This window comes from Physeter macrocephalus, unplaced genomic scaffold (genome assembly GCF_002837175.3).
Source record: "Physeter macrocephalus isolate SW-GA unplaced genomic scaffold, ASM283717v5 random_3539, whole genome shotgun sequence".
Classification (NCBI taxonomy): domain Eukaryota; kingdom Metazoa; phylum Chordata; class Mammalia; order Artiodactyla; family Physeteridae; genus Physeter; species Physeter macrocephalus.
In genome coordinates this window covers 1,024-8,323 of record NW_021148825.1, presented here as the reverse complement: position 1 = coordinate 8,323, position 7,300 = coordinate 1,024, and the positions used below count along the sequence as shown (strand labels likewise).

The 7,300-nt window shown below is 33.1% G+C and overlaps 1 long non-coding RNA gene across 1 annotated transcript; it reads left to right on the top strand.

Annotated features, from left to right (window-relative positions):
• Positions 1–2,679: 2,679 nt before the first annotated feature.
• LOC112063115 (uncharacterized) lies at positions 2,680–6,069 on the top strand. Its single transcript, XR_002890917.3, has 3 exons — positions 2,680–2,803; positions 4,113–4,223; positions 5,891–6,069. It is a non-coding gene; the product is annotated as an uncharacterized lncRNA (long non-coding RNA).
• The last annotated feature ends 1,231 nt before the right edge of the window (positions 6,070–7,300 follow it).

Below are 7,300 nucleotides of genomic sequence, written 5' to 3'. Positions count from 1 at the left end.
GAGCCCATGCTCTGCAACAAGGGAAGCCACCGCAATGAGAAGCCCGCACACCATAATGAAGAGTAGCCCCCGCACACACCAATGAAGACTCAAAGCAGCCAAAAATAAAATAAAGAAAAAAAGAACAAAAATTTTTTTAAAATTAAAAAAAAAAGAAAAATGGAATTGTTTTTATTTAATATTGATTAACATTATATCGGACCTTTTTTCTTTCTTGTTAATAATTATTCCAGTTAGTGAATATTTAATAAAAGGATAGCTTTAAGAAATGACCAATGCATTCTATTTTATGTTTAGGTTAATGCAGGTTAATGGTCATTTATATGAAATGGTTATGCACTTACTCAAGCTGACTTCTCACGATACTCTAGGGCATTTATCACAATCTCATAAAATTGTGGATAGCTTTATCTCTTTCAGGAATTTCAGTCATTCTTTTGTCCTGAAAGGACAAAATTTGTTAGTAATCCGTAAAGAATATGATTCATTAAGTGTGGAAATCTTTGGTAAATTCATATTCATCACATTTTTATTATTTCTAAGAATTCCAGGAACCACCCAACCTAATTTTAGCTTTTGCTTTGTAACAAATGAAAATCTTTCAAGAGCATATGGATCTTATCACACATAATAAAAAGTAAACAGATATTTCCCTTTGGATATGTGCATTCCATAGACATCTAATACTTGGTTATATTTCACTGTATAGAAACTATACGGGCTCCAAAGGAGATAGAAATACAGTTCTTGGCCCCCACAAGTAGGGGGAAAAAGCTTCCCGTGGTAAAATACCCAGAAAACTATTCTAAGAAAATTCATTCCTGCATGAATGCAGTGAACAAATATTAAGTAAGTATCAACTATGTGGCCAGCTCTTGGTTTAGTAACCGGGAAATTACCAGTGAACAAAACAGAAATCCTGGTCTTTGTGGAGCACATTCTAGTGGAGGAGATAAACAAACCAGAAAACAAAGATAAGTGAAATAGGTAATATGTTGTCATGCCGTGAAGAAAAATAAAATATATTTTATTTTTATTAAGGAAGGGGATATAGGGAGTGTTAGGGCATTGCAGTTTCAAGTAGGGTGCCAACAAAGGCTTAACAGAACAGAAGTTTGCTAGAATGAAAACCTAAGGGAGATGAGGGAATTATTTATTGTATCTATTCCAGGCAAAGGAATAACAAAGTGCTTGAGACCCTGATGTGGGAGCATGCCCAGCATGTTTGAGGAGCAGCAAAGAAGCAAAGTGGGGCTAAAGAGGAACAGAGGAGACTAAAGGAAGCTGTTAAAATAACCCAGACAAGTGATGATAGTGGCTCACAGTACTGTGGTAGCAGTGGAGGTGGTGAGAAATCAGCACTGCTGACAGTTTGGATACGGGTTATGAAAGAGAGGGGGAATCAGGATTTTTGATTTGCTAAATGAGAGGGTAGAATTTCCATTAACTGAGCTAGGGGATACTGCAGGAGGAGTGGAGTATGGGAAGAAAGATTGGAGCTGTATTTTGGACATGTTTGAGATACCTATTAGTCATCTAAGTGGAGAGGTCAAGCAGGCAGTTGGATATGGCATTTTGTGGCATTTGGGAGAGAGGTTTGGCTGGAGAGATAAGTATGAGCAGATGTGTGATATGTTGATGAACTGTGCTAAGAATTAATAGTAGGAGAAAAATCAGTAAAGGAAAGGCTTCAGGAAGGAAGATGATTCCTAAGCTGGACCTTCAATTAATGGAAAAGAAAGAGAAGAGGATTCTAGCTAGGAAAAATGCCCTAGCATCTTAGAATATTTTATAGAAATAAATCTGAATACTTTACTACCTTGGTTTTTTTTTTCTTTTCACTTGGAACTTTTATAGAGCATCATATAGTATTATGGAACAATAGGTGCACAGGAAATATTTGTTGACTAATAAATGAGAATAATATTTTTCAAAGTTTATTTTATTAACCAGTATTTAATCACTGAACATTTAGGGTTTTAAAAAAAATTCTGGATATTTTAATTGTGCTAAAATATGCATAACATAAGCTTTACCATTTCAACCATTTTTAAGTGTACAGTTCAGTGGCACTAGGTACATTCTGAAACTCAGTTTTGTGTATAAAAATATCCTCTGTTTTCAAAAAATCAACATTGTTGCTTCTGAGCAAAAAGAATTTAGAGCTGATTGGGCTTTACTTCTACGAGCAATGAGTATTCTGCAACATAATCCTAAATGATTATTGCTTTTGTTTGAAAGATTGGGAGAAGTCCAAAAAGCAAAAATGAAAAGTAGTGCCTTACTTCTAAAACAGATGTTTTCTTTCCTTGAAAACTGAATTTCCATTAAGTGAGTGTCATTTGTATTTGTATGGGTCACTAATGAATGTGTCTTATTTACCTTTGATTACTGGTACCTCACACAGAAACCAAATGCTCAAATAAAATAGTGGTATATATCTGGAGCTTAAGGAGTTTTCAAAAATGAAATAAGTATGCCCTGTTTCATAATTTCTTTGCCTACTTGCTTCTCAGATCCTCTCAAAGTATGTTTATTTTTAGTTTGAGTTTTGTAAATTATATTTTGTAATTAATTTTGTATTTTGTAAGTTACATGAAAGTATGTGATATGTCTATATTTTGTGAGTTATAAACCTAGGAAATTGTCTGTCTGTTGATTACAGTGTCTCTTTCTTTAGGGAACAAAGAAAGATGAGATTGAAGGTGAAGTGGAAGTGTCTGGTTTAATTCAGCCTGCAGAAGTGTTTGCTCCCAAAAGCCTGGTGTTGGTATCCAGATTAGATTATCCAGAAATTTTTAGGGTAAAGAACTCATAGTTGTCATTATTGATTTGTATTATTGTATAAATCTATTTTGAGTGAACCACGGTAACAAATTCTTTGTATCTAAAATATCTTTAAATTGATTAGGAATTCATCAATAGAATAATATTACTGTGAACAGAAGAAATGTATTTCATGTTGGATAAAATAAGTACCTGAGTAAGTTAATATGACTATTTAAACTTCTAAGGATGTAGTGTTTGTTTTAAAATAGGTCCCATCTTTACTGACTCCAAAATTTATGAATCCTAAAGAAATCATTTGATTACCTGTATCAAATTTAAAATGCATTAGTAATATAACAACTTAGTGTATTTTTATTGATCTTCTTTTTAGGAGTCCAGATTCAAGGAAATAGGATAAGTATTTGTGATTTCAAATAGTTGTGATCATACTCTATCCATATAGCTTTAAAATATTGTTTACTTCCAGATATTTTATTTTTTTAGATAGTTAGAATTTGCAAATGTAGAAAAAATTTACTTTAGTTATAAATACATTTAAGCTTTGCAAGAAGAGGGCTTATTTTTCTTATTTCAGTTGCTGTCTTTAATAATAGTAATGTTGACCATTGTCCAGAGTCACAGATCTTCTTTGGAAGGTATAAACTATACCTTAAAATTTCTCAAGGATTTGGGAAATTGATACATAATTTCTGGAAAACTTTTCCATATTGTTGAGATTATATATATTCTTAGTGTCAAGATTTCAATGACAGTGGCTAACTCCTAACAGACACTAATTTTTTAGTTATAAGTTTTAATAAACTGAGAGATTCATATGATTACATTTTGTCTTCCATTTTTCCACCTACCTTCTTCTGAGCTTAAAGTATTAATCATATCTTGTCTCTATTTTGCTATTCTTTGTAATAATTCACATAAGTTAAGTTTTTCTGTAGAATAAATGTTCTGAATTTATAAGAATCACAAAACAAGATAAAGTTTCTAAGTTTTTATCTTGAAATTTGGAGTTCTGCAAAATAAGTTGAGACAGAAACAGTTTTAAGCCCTACAAATTTGCTAGTGGTTATCTAAGCACAAACACCTGTTTTACAAATTATGGATTTCTGCTTTTTATAAACTCATCTCAAAAGCTCATTTAGAGCTTCTGGTTCTGGAGGAAAATTTAATAAACTTAATAACATTTGCTGCTTAAAATTTATTCCATGGTCACTGTAGAATCTACTAGGTTCAAAGAGAAATTTTCCTGGAAGCAGATGTCACAACAATTTGTTTTTAGTGCTTGCTTTTTCCATGAAATAACTACATGCATCTTTTCTTTGCAGGCTTGCCTGGGTTTGATCTATACTGTATATGTGGACAGTCTGAATGTCTCCTTGGAAAGTCTTATTGCAAACCTGTGTGCGTGTCTTGTCCCAGCGGCTGGAGGGTCTCAGGTAAATAGAATAAAAAGGGAGATGAAGAGGGCCTGCTTCTCTTCTCCTCTCCTCCAGTAAATTTAATTTATGAAGAAAAGGAAAAAAAGAATTCTTTAAATACTTTCGTTTTAAAGAAGATCTTAGGTTAATTAAGCATTGTCCCTATGGTCTGCCTTCTAGAGACTCAAGATTCTATTCTTAGGTCATAGGGTTAATTTTAACACAGGGTTCACCTTTCACATAGCATAGTTAGAAGTCATATTCTGTGTAACTTGAACTCTAGCTTACGCTTTCTTGGAAATACACTTTTTTAAGTTGAACTTCAAATGTGTTATTTGTACCTTTCTTATTATTCCTCTGTATGGTTACGCCTCATTTTATTAACTTAAAAATTTTTTCAGTGATAAAAATTAGGAGGTAACATTAAGAAAACTTTTAATATAATTCTTTGTAACATTATAACTACTTCTGGATAGATTAATTCATTTCTTCATTTCCCTGGATAAAAGCAATTATATGTGGTCCTAAAACCATTTTGTATGTTGTGTGTAATCTTTAGTAGAATAGCTTGCATTTAAGCTTCAAAAGAGGAGGGCTTTTTTTTCTCATCTTAGTTTGCTACCTTTAGTAATGATAATGTTGACCATTGTCCAAAATCACAGATCTTCTTTGGAAAATATAATCTATACTTAAAATTTCCCAAGGATTTTGTCATAGATTGAGCCCATGAGGACATTAAACTCTTCTACTGAAATAAAACTTTCTCAAAGTGGCATGTTTTTCATCTTCTGTATGTCCTGAAATTTTTATATTCGTCTCTGAAGTAGAAAAATGAGAACTTCAGTTGCTATGACTTAATATTTCTAGGGAACATTTTTTTGTTAAGGCTCCTTTCCTTAAGTCCTAAAATTGATTAGCTGATCACTTATTTTGCTTATTCTTATATAATATTGAGGAAAAGGACAGCCCTCTAAAAATTACAGTTTTTTATCCTCAGTCTGATAGAGATGTTACTTATAGTAAAAATGGCATCTTTTTTCCGTGCCCTTTGCCTTTTTAGCTGTCTCCTGTCTTTCCTAGTGTCTTTTGGTTACTCTTAAGGTTTTTTTCCTCCTGCACTCTCCTCCCTCATTCTCCTATTTCTGCTACAAGGGCATAATATGAAATGTGAGTTTGGTCACGATTGGACCTAAACTTTAAAGCAGCCAAGTTGTTTTATGAGCCTTTATTATGATGGGAATTTTGTTGACATGATTTTATTTTATTTATTTTTTAATTTTAAAAACGTTTTTATTGTAGCTGCTAGAAATTTTTAAATTACATGCATGGTTCATATTACTATATTTCTTTTGTTTTTCCACTTTTATTGACATATAACTGGCATATAAATGTTAGCTTTAACATTTTACTATTTTTTAATTAAGTATTATTATCAGTGATTTGTGTATCTCATGATTACTAAATTTTCACCTTTCAACTACTGAATTTTCTTGTACCGTATTCATTTGGACACAAAGTAACTTGAATGTTTTGGGCTGCATTATTGCCCTTCGCATCTGTTAATTGGATCTTATATGGTCATCATCTGTTTAAATGTGAACTTCAAAGGGATTTTTTTATCTTAAGAAAATGTCTGAAAAGAAATCATTTGTGGTGTGTGTGTGTGTTTTCCGCCCATTCTGCAGAAGCTGTTTTCCTTGGGTGCAGGAGATAGACAGCTGATCCAGACTCCCCTGCATGATAGTCTTCCTGTCACAGGCACTAGTGCGGCTCTCCTGTTCCAGCAATTGGGTATGTCTTCTTCTCCCATTTTCAGTGTTCTTATAAAAGCCTATGAAAAAAAGATTTATTTTAAGCCTACATCACCTGACATAAATCAGGAAAATAAAAAGCAAACCATTAGATAACTGATATATAAAATATATAATTATATGGGTTCTAATCTTAACTAGTATTCATTCTTTTTTAAAATTAACCCAGGCCCCTTTTGCTCTTAAGTCAATTAAGCTTTTAGAAAGTAAACATATTTTCTGTGCTTTAAAAGATGAATAGATAGTATATTTTGTTTTTCCTTAGATGAATTGCTTTTATAGAAACCTTGTCAGATAGAACTAAAAGTCCCATCCTTTTCATCCCACCACCTGTATCAGGACTTTAATTTTCTAGCAATGGCTAGGATGATGTATTAGGGGGAGGACACTAGAAAGTGCCCTCTGTACATTGGACAGCTCATACTTCATTAAAGGAGTACTATAACTTAAAAATGAGTATGTTTTAGACCAGTGCTGCCAGAGATTCCTACTTACTTTACCTTGTACTTATCCTTTATATGTACCTGTGTAAGAGTGTTCCACTCTCTTTGATTCAGTCTTTCTCATTGTTCTCCCTCTGTGTTTGTCTTTTTCTAGTTGAATTGAAACCTTCCCTTTCCTGGGGCTCATAGTCTAGTTCTCCATGGAATTCTTAATTCCTTGCACAAAAATTCTATCTTCTTATTTCCCTCCTATCTCATGTTGAATTTTACTCCCTGCTTAACTCCGAAATTTATCTCTCCTTTTTCTTTAGTGACCCCATCCTAATTCTTCTGCTGTGACTTCAGTCAGTGAAATTTAGAAAGCCTTAGAAGAGATTAATGTAAATACAAGTAGAGTTTCTAGTATCCTAATAAAGATGAATGGTGACATCAACCCCAAAGTAGTAGTTCTCTATTACATCTGCCCCCACCTTAGGGGTTTAAACTCTCAAAAATTACATATTCCTTCTCTTCCTCCCTGAAAGTTTCTGTTCATTGAGTCATCTCAACCAAGTTCTAATTTAATTAAAGCTATTTTCCTTAATGTGTGAAATAGGTACTGTCTCCCTGGTGGCACTTAACTTCTCTAAAGAATATCTTGTTGACTAAAACCTCCCTCCACAAACTTTTGGATATAATCTTAGGGGTTCATGGACTACCTACAGCCTGTCTGTGGTCCCTCCTAATCACTGACTTAATTGATTTTAGCTAACCACTATTCACCTGACCTTTTTCAGTTAAGAGGACCTGTATACCTTTAAAGGGTCAATCAAAGCAAAGGTCTACCATGAAGAGGAATAGA